Source organism: Crotalus tigris, unplaced genomic scaffold, assembly GCF_016545835.1.
Source record: "Crotalus tigris isolate CLP2741 ecotype Arizona unplaced genomic scaffold, ASM1654583v1 scf7180000017639.5415321, whole genome shotgun sequence".
Lineage (NCBI taxonomy): Eukaryota > Metazoa > Chordata > Lepidosauria > Squamata > Viperidae > Crotalus > Crotalus tigris.
This window is the reverse complement of record NW_024096532.1, coordinates 691541-703905: the sequence shown is the minus strand read 5'-3', so window position 1 is coordinate 703905 and position 12365 is coordinate 691541. Positions and strand designations below refer to the sequence as shown.

Sequence of the window (12365 nt, the reverse complement as noted above, 5' to 3'; positions counted from 1 at the left end):
CCCAGGCCACCAAAAATGGCTTCATGCAAGCGCCTTCATCCAGACTATTCCTGGATGTCCCTCATGCAGAAAGGGCAAGACTCTAGTCCTCAATGAGGCTGGGATCACTACCCTGCTACCCCATAGGACACAACCCTTGAAGGTGGATAGCTCATGCTTCCTCTTCCAGAAACTCTGGAACTCTGTGCCAGGACACATGTCAGGCCATCCTGATAGCACCCATGTCAGCACACGTGTTAGCGTGTGATCAATGGCTGTTTCTGCAGCCACGTCCCTAGCATTGAGTGGAGATTCAGGCAATTCCTGAATGGACAGTGTTAAGTCCTTCGCAAAATGGCAATGACACGAGAAGCAGTTGTAGTTCTCAGGAGCCTCTTTATTTCTGTTCAGCATACTGGTTACAAGACGCCGACAATGCCCAAGTCTCCCTGCCCTTTTTATAGGCGATTCCCGGGCCAAACTGCAACATTTGGCACGCTTGCACTTCGCACATGCGCATGAGTGCTGGCGACAGCCTGCTTTCACAGGCTCAGGACATAACACCCCTTCCCCCCCCCCAGCCAAGACTATGATCATACAAATAATAATATACAACCCAATACGAGTGTGGTACCCATACTATCTTTGCACCAGTTATCTCTTTTGCTTCTATTGTTCCCCAGTGTTCCATTTTTCCTATGTGTACAGGAATACTCTCTGTTAACTCTGTTTTGCCAGTAGGGTTACAAAATCTTCTAAATACTTAGGAGATCTTTTAGCTCTCTGTGACCTCCTGACTTCTGGGTACCTTCCAAATACCCCTTGACTGAGGGGTGATGTATGCTTGTCCCCCTTGCTACGCCCTGGTGATTCCCAAGGACTGTGCTCCAATGCCTGGCCTGCTTGCTTGCCCACCGGGCTCGTCAGGCCAGGGCTTCGTCCTCTGTTTGACCTGGTTGTCCTGCCTGGCTGCAGGCTCTCTGGCCCTCTTAAGTGACTGTCACTGTTGGACAACTCTGTAGAACCTCCCAGGTCTGTCCTAGACCTGTCAAGAGGTTGTCTTCCCCCGTGTTCCTGTTCTGTAACCGGGCTTACTGGGGTTTCAGTACTGTCCCAAAACTCAGTTATCCCCTGAGTGATGTCAGAGGTGTTGTAGTCGGGATTCGGTTCCTCGACCACCTCCCTGTGTGCTTGCCCCCTTCTAGGGACAGGGGCAGTGTTGGGCCAACTAGACGGAATGTGTGCCAGCTCTCTTGCAGGGTGTGGGTTGTTTGGACGCTCCCGGATATCCTCCCTGACTGGAATAGGCACTGGTGCCTGATTTCTAGTTGGGCTCCATGAATTCCTGTTTGGAGCACTTGCGGAATCTCGGAATGAGCTGTCTGTAGTTCCCTCATTAATGATAGGTGGCAGCCTGCACTCTTCCCCTTGCCCAAAGGGGTCCCCTTCCCCCCCTGGAAAAGACCCAGGAGTCTCAGTGGGAAGGTCCCATCTAGTGCGGAGCTGGTCGATGTGTCGTCGCAGGACACGACCGTCGTCCAGGGAAACCTCGTAGGACAAAGGACCTGTGACCCTGGACACAATGGCAGGGACCCATGAATGACCAGGCCCGTAGTTACGAGTCCAAACCGGGGCACCCACAAGCAGTTGTCTAGGTGCCCTGGGGTGTGTGATTGTGGAAGGTAGTCTGTCCTGGTGCAACCGGTCAAGCTTGGTAGTCAGTTTGCGCCCCCAACGAAGTTCAGCTGGGCTCCTCCCGGTAGAAGTGGAGGGTGTAGTGCGATAAGAAAGGAGGAAGTCAGCCAACTTGTGATGCCAGTCTCCATAGGTAATTTTCTTCAAAGCGTCCTTGGTGATGCGAACCATGCGTTCAGCCATACCGTTGGTGGACGGGTGGAAAGGCGCAGAGGTGGCATGACGAATCATGTTGGCCTGTAAGAAAGCTTAGAACTCGGAAGAAGTGAATTGAGGGCCATTGTCAGATACGAGGACATCAGGAAGCCCGTGTGCAGCAAAAATCCCCCTCAGTATTTGAATAGTCCTTGCAGTGGTGGTGGAAGAGACAGGTACAACCTCAAGCCATTTTGAATGGCTGTCAACCAAGACCAAGAAGAATTGACCCTGAAAGGGCCCAGCGTAGTCAATGTGCACCCTAGACCATGGAGACTGTGTTTCCTCCCATCTATGTACAGGAGCTTGGGGCATTTCGGGGCATGAGAGTTGACAAAGGTGGCATGCATGCACCTTAGCTTCAATGTCTCTGTCTAACCCAGGCCACCACAAATGGCTGCGCGCAAGCGCCTTCATACGTACAATGCCAGGATGACCCTCGTGGAGGGAACCTAAGACCCTAGTCCTCATTGAGGCAGGAATGACAACTCTGCTCCCCCAAAGCAGACAACCCTGGAAAGTGGATAACTCGTTCCTTTTGGACCAGAAACTCTGAAACTCAGTGCCTGGACAGCTCTCTGGCCATCCAGATAAAACCCAAGATAGGACACGAGAAAGTGTGAGATCTGTGGCTGATTCAGCAGCCACATCCCTGGCATCTAAAGGGGACTCAGGCAAGGCCTGAATTGAGAGGATATTGATTGTTGGTGCAGGGTCAGCCTCTATTACTGGCAGGGGTAATCTACTGAGGCCGTCAGCATGGCCCATTTCTTTCCCAGGTTTGTGAAATAAGGAAAAATCATAGGCAGACAGAAAGATAGACCATCTCAGCATTCTGGGGGAGATGATTTGGGGAGTTTGCTTATGTGTGGTAAACAGCCTCAACAAAGGCTTATGGTCAGTGAAGACCGTGAAATGCCTGCCATATAGGAAATCATGGAACTTTTTGATTCCAGCAACAACAGCTAAAGCCTCCCTGTCAATTTGAGCATAATTTCGCTCTGCAGAAGACAAGGTTCTGGAGTAATATGCAACAGGAACCTGAGTTCCATCTGGTCTGAGGTGGCTTAGTACGGCTCCCACCCCATAAGGAGAAGCATCACAAGCAATGCACACAGGAAGGGATTCATTGAAATGTGCAAGCACACTGTTAGAAGTGAGTAAGGCCTTAACCTCATTGAAACTTGCTTCATGTTTTTGTGACCACTGCCACACTGCCTGTTTGTCCAGGAGTCTATGAAGAGGCTCGGCTACACTAGCCTTGTTTGGAAGGAAGGAGTTGTAAAAATTCAGAAGGCCCAGAAAGGCCTGTAGTTCGGCCTTGGACTTTGGCCTAGGAGCATGCATAATAGTGTTCAATTTGGATTCAGCAGGGTGAATCCCGGTAGCATCGATTTTGAATCCCAGAAAATCTGTAGAAGGCACCCCAATTTTACATTTGTCCTTCTTAAGTTTGAGGCCCGTTTTCCTGAACCTCAGCAGGACAGCCCTTAATCTCTCAGCTAAGTTGTGTGTAGAGTCTCCAGCAATTAAGACATCATCAAAATAGGGGCAAACCCCTGGTATACCCCGTAGTGTGCTTTCCATTATGCTTTGGAAAATCCCAGGAGCGACATTTACTCCAAATTGTAACCTCTTTACCTTGAATGCCCCCCTGTGGGTCACAATGGTTTGAGCTACAGCAGCAGCAGCATCAACAGGCAACTGTTGATACGCCTGAGCTAGGTCAAGCTTTGCAAAAACACGTCCCCCCTTGAGGGAGGCCAGAATATGACTGACCACGGGAACAGGATAGGCATGTTGCTGCAATGCCTTATTCAGAGTGCATTTGTAATCTGCACAGATGCGAATGTCCACATTTGCCTTAAGAGGCGTGACAATGGGGGTCTCCCAAGGACTGGAGTCGACAGGTTCTAAAACTCCTTGCTGAATCAATTTGTCCAATTCGGTGTCAATTTTACCTTTCAAGGCAAAAGGAACCCTTCTTGCTTTAATTCTAATAGGGGTGACAGTGGGGTCTAGTTTTAGTGACACAGGGGGTCCTTTGTACGTGCCCAGCTGTGGGCTGAAAACATCTGCAAATTCTTTGCAGACTTCTTGTAGGTCTACTGTTTGCAAGCTATTGAGCCCTGTGACGTGTATTCCCAAGGCTTCAAACCAATCGAGTCCTATGAGACTCGTTCGCTCACCCCCTACTACTATTACATCTAGTGGACCTTCAAAATCCTTATACTGCACGTTAAGGGTGGCCTCCCCCTTAACACACACTCTGGAGTTTTGAAAGTCTGTTAACACAATGTCGGAAGGCCTCAGCTTGGCCTGAAATCTGCTGCCAGAACAAATCTTCCTAAACGTGTGCATGGAAATGATTGAAAGTGCAGACCTCATATCCAGTTCCATAGCCAATGAAACCCCTTGTAGCTTCACTTTAAGTGACAGCTTTTTCTTAATGGGCTTTTGTGTGCCTGTCCTATAAATGCTTCTTCGCGAAGCACAGAAACCCACCCTGTTTTGGCTGGGGACCCTGGTACCTTTCAGGCACAATTCTTCCCGAGGTTGTACCTTCTGACGGCCCAGACACACAGCTGCAATGTGTCCCTGTTTTCCCCATGCTCTACAGATAGCGGAGCGGAATCTGCAGTCGGTCCTCTTGTGGTGACCTCCAAAACCGAGGCACTTGGGGAGAGCTGAAGAGCTTTCCTTCTGTTTCCCTTCTTTCGTGGGGTAGAGATGGTCTACTTCATCATCAGGATCCTCCTCTGGGTTCCTTTGGACTCCTTCCTGGTGCACGGACACAGCTTCTGGAGTGCTTCTGATCGGCCTCATGTTCTTGATGGCGTCTCCTGCTGCCTCTTCTGCAGTAACCTCTCTCAAGGCATCTTGAAATGATAAATCTTCTTTAGCGAAAAGTCTTTGCTGCAATTCTCTATGCCTCAATCCGCATACGAATCTGTCTCTCAGCCGTTCTTCTAGATCCTTGAACTCGCAGTGTTTAACGGCTTTCCTCAGCGCAGCAATGTATTCTTTGGCTGATTCTCCGGGCCGCTGATCCCTCTGTTCGAAGGTGTGGCGCCAAGCGATGATGGAGAACTTGGGCTGGAAGTGTTCCTTTAGTAGTTTTTTGAGATCTGTGTAGTTAACATATTCTAGAGGTACAGGTGCTGCTATGTTTTCAGCGATTTCGAATGCGTCTTGACCGCAAACGCACAGCAGGGTGGTGGCTTTTAAACTATCTTCTCTTACTTGATTGACTTTAATATAGTTTTCCACCCTGGCTACGTAGGACTCCCATCTTTCTGGATGCGAGACGTCGAATTCTGAAAGTCTTCCAACTTTTGCCATTTTTGTAGAACAGGAAGGGTCTATCAGCCAGCTTACCCCCGATGTTCGCTGGATTGGCGGGCAGCTGCTGAGTTAACGCCGTTTCCTACTGCTCAGGACTCTAGGGTAAGCTTACACCTGTCTTCCGTCGGTGTAAGGCAATCCCACCTTCGTCGCCAGTGTTAAGTCCTTCGCGAAATGGCAATGACACGAGAAGCAGTTGTAGTTCTCAGGAGCCTCTTTATTTCTGTTCAGCATACTGGTTACAAGAGGCTGACAATGCCCAAGTCTCCCTGCCCTTTTTATAGGTGATTCCCGGGCCAAACTGCAACATTTGGCGCGCTTGCACTTCACGCATGCGCGCGAGTGCTGGTGACAGCCAGTCTGGTCCCGGGCAGCTTGCACCTGCCTGGGACCGTTGCAATGCCCCAAGCCTGCTTTCACAGGCTCAGGACATAACAGACAGTATGTGAGGTAGAGGTAGTCTGCTGAGGCCATCTGCATGGCCCATTTCTTTGCCTGGTTTGTGAACCAGTGAGTAGTCATATGCAGAAAGGAAAATTGACCATCTCAGCATTCTAGGAGAAATTATGTGTGGGGTGCTTGTTGGTTGTAAACAACCCCAGGAGTGGCTTATGGTCTGTAAAGACCGTGAAATGGTGACCATATAAAAAGTCATGGAACTTTTTTATTCCAGCCACTATGGCCAAGGCTTCTCTATCTATCTGCACATAATTATGCTCAGCAGATGATAGAGTCCTAGAATAGTAAGCTACAGGGACTTGTGTCCCATCAGCCTTTAAGTGACTTAACACAGCCCCAATCCCATAAGGGGATGCATCACAAGCTATGCACACAGGCAGTTGCTCATTGAAATGCACTAGAACTGCATTTGAAGACAGCAAGGCTTTGACCTCTGCAAAACTCCTTTCGTGGACTTTTGTCCACTGTCATGGGGCCTGTTTATCCAAGAGCTGGTGTAATGGCTCAGCCACTGCAGCCTTGTGAGGGAGGAATGAATGGTAAAAGTTTAACAGTCCAAGAAAAGCCTGAAGTTCGCTTTTGGACTTGGGACTTGGGGCCTGCTGAATTGCTTTGAGCTTGGATTCAGCAGGATTAATGCCTTCATCAATATAGAACCCCAGAAACTCTGTGGAAGTGACTCCAATTTTACATTTGTCTTGCTTAAGCTTCAATCCCGCTTGGTGGAAACGTAGCAAGACAGCCCTAAGCCTGTCAGCCAGATTTTCAGATGATTCCCCAGCGAGGAGGACATCATCAAAGTAAGGGCAAACCCCTGGAATATTTCGGAGCGTTCGCTCCATCACACTTTGAAAAATGCCAGGGGCTATGTTAACCCTGAACTGCAGCCTTTTAACCTTAAATGCTCCCCGGTGTGTTACAATTGTTTGGGCCTCTGCCGTTGCCTCATCAATTGGTAGTTATTGATAGGCCTGAGCCAAGTCAAATTTGGCGAAAACTCGGCCTCCTTTGAGAGAGGCTAGAATGTGGCTTACCACTGGCACCGGATATGAATGCTACTGCAATGTTTTGTTAAGTGTACACTTATAGTCCGCACAAATGCAGACTTCTCCATTGGCCTTCAGTGGCATAACTATGGGAATTCCCCATGGACTACTGTCCACGGGTTCTAAATTCCCTGCTGAAGCAGCTTGTCCAGCTCAGCATTAATTTTGTTTTTCAATGCAAAGGGCACCCGACAGAGTTTAATCCTAATGGGGACAACGGATGGGTCTAACCATAAAGCAATGGGAGGCCCCTTGTATGATCCAAGTTCTGGACTGAACACATCAGCAAACTCCTTGCAAACTGCTGTAAGGCCTGTTGTTTGCAAACTGTGGAGTCCAGTTACTTGAATCCCAAGGGCCTCGAACCAACCAATGAGACTCGTGCGGTCACCCCCGACCACAACTACATCCAACAACCCCTCAAAATTCCTATGCTGCACTTTGAGCATGGCCTTCCCCTTCACGCTGAGACGGGAATTCTGGAAGTCAGTAAGAATTAAATTCAACGGCCTGAGTTTGACTTGCTGGCCACTTCTACCACAAATTTTCTTAAAAGTGTCTTGAGAAATGATCAATAAAGCTGATCCTATGTCCAACTCCATCAAAAGGGGAACCCCCTGTAACTTGACATCAATGTGAAGCTTCTTTCTTAGCCGCCTATGGGCCCCAGTTTTAAAAATGCTTCTACAGTACACGCAAAAGCCCATTCTATTCTGGCTGGGGACCCTGGTATCTTTCTGAAGCAATTCTTCCGAAGACCGGTCTTTCTGGCGACCTAAACAGACGGCAGCAATGTGGTCTTGCCTGCCACATGTCTGGCAAACAGCAGAACAGAAACGGCAATCGGAGCGCTTATGATGTCCTCCACATCCGAAACACCGAGGGAATGTAGCTGCCTTGTCTTTGCGCTCTTGCGGCCTTCTCTCCGCTGGCTGCTGCAATTGGTCAACCTCCATCTCAGGATCCTGTTCGGATACTTCTCGAGCGACCTCTTGTTGGATGGAGATCGAAGTTGGAGGGTTCTTGGCAAGCCGCAATGTCTTTACAGTTCCACCCGCAGCTTCTTCGGCTGAAATTTCTCTCAAAGCATCTTGGAAAGAGACGTCTTCCTTTGCAAAGATCTTCTGTTGCAGCTCACGACTTCTTAGTTCGCCAACTAAATGATCCCGGAGTTTCTCTTCCAGGTCCTTGAATTCGCATGGCCTAGCTCCTTGTCGTAACGCCGCAATAAAGTCCGCAGCAGACTCACCAGGTCTCTGGTCCCTCTGCTCGAATGTGTGTCACCCTGCAATCACAAAAGCTTCGGTTCAAAGTGTTCTCGCAACATCCTCTTCAGCTCAGCATAAGCAATGGATTCAAGTGGTGCTGGGGCGACCAGATTCTCCGCAATACCAAAAGTCTCTTGCCCAAAGACACACAGTAGCGTAGCAGCTTTAAGACCGTCCTCCCGAACTTGGTTTACCAAAAAGTAGTTCTCTACCCAGGCCACTTAACAACTCCAACGTTCCGGATGAGCTGTGTCAAATTCCGACAGATGGCCTATGTTGGACATCGTTACTGCCGGGTAGCCTCATCAATGCCTCATGCTACAAGGCTTGAGAAGGGGTCCCTTTTGCCGAGCTCTCCTCCAGTGATCTCGTACTGGCAGGCAAAGTCGCACTCTCCAGATGCCGAACTTCCCAGTGCTTCAGGCCTTCTGTGGTGAGTCAGCCTATCTTCTTTTCATTATTTCCCTTGCAGCAAATCCCACCTTCATCGCCAGTGTTCTGTTTCCGATGTAAGACATTGAGAGGAGACAGGAGTAACAACAATCTTCTCTTTATTACTCTCCAACAGAACAAAAACAAAATGGCGCGGATTACTTTTATACCCCTTTGCAGGGACAGTGTCAACCAATCAATGCAACGTATTTCTCCCACCTTGCGCATGCGCAATAGGCTAGAGACAGCCTGTCTAATCCCGGGCATCCATGTGGTCTGCCCGGGCCTTTCTGCAGCTTCCTGCACCTGCTGAGTCACTCAGCAGGCCCAGGACATAACAGTTACCAAGAAGTCTCTGCCTCTCCTTATCTCTCTATGACTTTCAAATAAATACATAGAGCCAACATAGATGGTTAAATTTAGACTTGCCATCAAGTTAAGTGAACTGTCTCATTTATACAGATGCACCGCTAGTGATGTCGTGCAACATCATGCAGACTTCCTTTTATCCTGATACTTTCAAATCTATAATTGATTCAGACATGTATCCCAGACTCCAAGAGTTAATTCCTACCCATGCTAGGAAAGATAGGCAGCTGACAAAGAAAGTCACAAGGTCAGAATATAAGTGCATGTGCTTAAAGATGCCCTAAAATTCCTAGTCCACTGAGAAATGAGATTTCTCACCCCAACTACCCTCTTTTTATTGCAAATCTCTATGCTGGAGAATAATATACGGATACAAAACCAACATCAGAAATAGCAACATTCAAGAACCAGTGCCAGAAGATTTCAGATATCTGCAGATGTCAAAGTAACTCTTCTTCAACGAAGGAACATCAAAGGGAGATGCTGGCCTGAAATTGCTGAATATATTGAAAGTCAGAAGGTCACAAAAGTAGTTCAATCCTCTAAAATACAGGTAGTCCTCAGCTTACAACTACACTTGAGCCCAAAATTTCAATTGCTAAGCAAAACAGTTGTTACATGAGTTTTGTCCCATTTTACAAGCTTTCTTGTCACAATTGGTAAGTGAATCACTGCAGTTGTTAAGTTAGTAACACGGTTGTTAAGTGAATCTGGTTTCCCCATTGACTTTGCTTGTCAAAAGATTGCAAAAGCTGATCACATGACCCCGGAACACTGCAACCGTTATAAGTATGAGTCAGTTATCAAACATCTGAATTTTGATCACATGACCATGGGGGTGCTGTGATGGGCACATGTCAGAGGACAAGTTGTAAGTCACTTTTTTCAGTGCTGTGGTAACTTTGAACAGTCACTAAATGACCGTTTGGAAGTCAAGAATTACTCATCCATTCGGTTTCGTGTTCGAACCTGTCCATACAAAACCATAATTCCCATTCAGAGCAGATCAACTACTATAATCAACTGAAATCTAGTACCGAGAATTATTTCAATGCTTGGGCGTTCACCAGCCTTCCATGGGTCATTGACTTCAGTGGAGGAAAAGAATTCATTAGGACAAATTGCAAAGAGAAGGGGGAGGAGATGTTCTAATGGACTCTCTCCCACCCACATTGGATTCTCTCTTAGTATCTCAAAGGCCTGGAAAGGCATCCCTAAAAAGAGGAGACCCATCTGTATGAAGTGAACACTTATGCATTTAGGAAGAATGGTTTTCATTTAAAAAGAAATGTAATGTATAAATGTACATGACTGTAAACATTGAAATCCTAAATCTCCTCCACAGGAGCTGACTTTGGATGGACAAATCTGAGGCAGTTTTCTTCTTATATTTTCTGGACCCTACAAGTTTATTTTCAAACAAAGAAAGATCCTCTGTAAAACAGAATAGAGTAGCAAGGCAGGAACAGGAGAGCCTTCGAAATGGGACTCTGAATGCAGAATTTTGTAAAAGTCTTAAGAATCAGATTAATTGAATAAGTGCAAAACAGAATTTAAGCTGTACCAAAGCTACTGGAAGAGAGATTTTATTGTCACTGCAACATCCCAAGATGCTGTCACGTTTTCTTTTACTGCTTTCTCTCACCAAGTGACAGGTCTGAGTAATGAGTTCTTAAATATATATATATATGTAACTTCTATATATATTTTAACCTTGTTTTTTTCAACAAGACAGCATTACTTCTTGACTCAATATTTCTTGACATTATTTTGCACTTAGCAAAGACTAGCCTGCCCAATGCTTTCTTTATCATATTTTATGCAAAAGTAAAGCCCTGCTATACAAGGCAGCATTTGGCTCCCAAACCAATTTTTTTCCAGTACCTCAAACCTTAAGAGAAGTACTGATACTCCTTGACTTACAACCAGTGGTGGGATTCAGCTGGTTCGCACCATTTCAGCAGAACCGGTAGCTACTGTAATTTTTTGTTGCCGAGGCCCAGAATGGACTTCCAGAAGCAGCATCCACACAGAGAACCGGTTGGTCACGTATTTGAATCCCACCACAGCTTACAACCCACAATTCTGATAGTAAGTTGTGATGGTCATAAAACAGATAATCACATGATCTTTTCTGCAGCTGTTTTTAAGAGAACGCAGGAGTCATAAAGTGAACTTCATGCTTATTAAACAGATGTCACAATGGTTAAGCAAATCCATTGTTCACTATTTATTTATTTATGAGACTTATTTATTTATGAGACTTATATACCCCTTTAAGTGTACACCAGTACTGGTGTACACCAGTAAGCAATGTATATATATATTTACATTGCCCCCAACAATCTGGGTCCTCATTTTACCTACCCCAGAAGGATGGAAGGCTGAGTCAACCTTGAGCCGGTGAGATTTGAACCGCTGACCTGCTGAACACAGTCAGCTAAAGTGGCCTGCAGTACTGCACTCTAACTGCTGCACCACCTCGGCTCATATGGGCCACTATGGGCCATTTTTGGCTGAAACCCAAAGTAATCATTGGTTTCCCGAAAAAAATGTTGTGAATTGCAGTCACATGAACATGGGACGCTGCAAACTGCTGTAACATATGGGCCAGTTCCATGCAGTCACAGGTGGGGGTCTGGACATCAGAACTTTGCATCTGGGTTGTAAGTCCGTATTTTCTGATCCATCTTAACTTTAACTGGTTATAAATCGAGGTCTGCTGTAGATCTGGACTACAAAAATCCAGATCTTCAATAGGTAGCAGCTCACAAATATATACCTCTTCAGAGTTTTATAGCACTGAGCTGGTAGCCTTATAGAATCCATTCAAACATAACTACTGAATTCTGGCTTTGTTTTCTGCCATTCTGAGGCTGTCTCACCATCATCATCAAAATTAAAAAAAATTCCTCCCCAAAAGGGAAAGAATGAAAAAAACTCCTAGTCCTACTTACCTGTACAACCTTGTACCCACTCCATCCACTGTAGTCTTCATTCCTCCCAAAAGATTAGGTGTGTCCTTTTCCACCAGCCCACAAATGTTTGTCTGATCCTGACATTAAGACTTCTTAATTTCTTCCAGAATCACACCCAGCATTTTCCCCACCTGTTTTTCATCTGATAACTAACCGTACAGAAAGCAAGATACAAGTTTTAAAACTGTACAACATGGAGTCTTCACCTCACCCAACAACTATCATATTCCCCTAATATCCATTCTATCCATCAGTTCCAGCTGTGGTACTGTAGTGCATTTAAAAGAATGATTTCATTCTAAAAAAACAATAGCTCTTACCTTTAATTTGGTTCAAAAGCTGTCTCTGTTCTTGATTCTGGGTGCTGTCAGCAGCCAAAGCAGATGAGAAGGTTGGATTGTATATACATTCACACAATGCGCCCAAATTCTTTGCTCTCTTACAGAATGAAATGTCTTATCTCTTCAGCCCTTTGCATAGGATAAGTCAGTCCTAGAGTCATTCCCGGAGCCAAAGTAAAATAAATGGACACAATTCCAACACTGAAAGTGGCAACATTCAGAAATCAGCAAGGAATGTTTCCATCTCCAAGGCCATTG

The 12365-nt window shown here is 46.4% G+C and overlaps 1 protein-coding gene across 10 annotated transcripts in view; it reads right to left on the bottom strand.

The window, feature by feature from the left end:
* The window catches only part of SULT2B1 (sulfotransferase family 2B member 1), a 35021-nt gene extending 22770 nt beyond the window's left edge, over positions 1-12251 (bottom strand). For 6 of the 10 annotated variants that reach the window (XM_039335006.1, XM_039335004.1, XM_039335008.1 and 3 more), the window contains exon 1: positions 12087-12249. The gene's annotated coding sequence lies outside the window, so the exon portion shown is untranslated. Of the gene's footprint in view, positions 1-12086 lie in introns of all 10 variants that reach the window. The other 4 variants (XM_039335012.1, XM_039335013.1, XM_039335014.1 and 1 more) reach the window with 2 other exon arrangements.
* Positions 12252-12365: the final 114 nt, after the last annotated feature.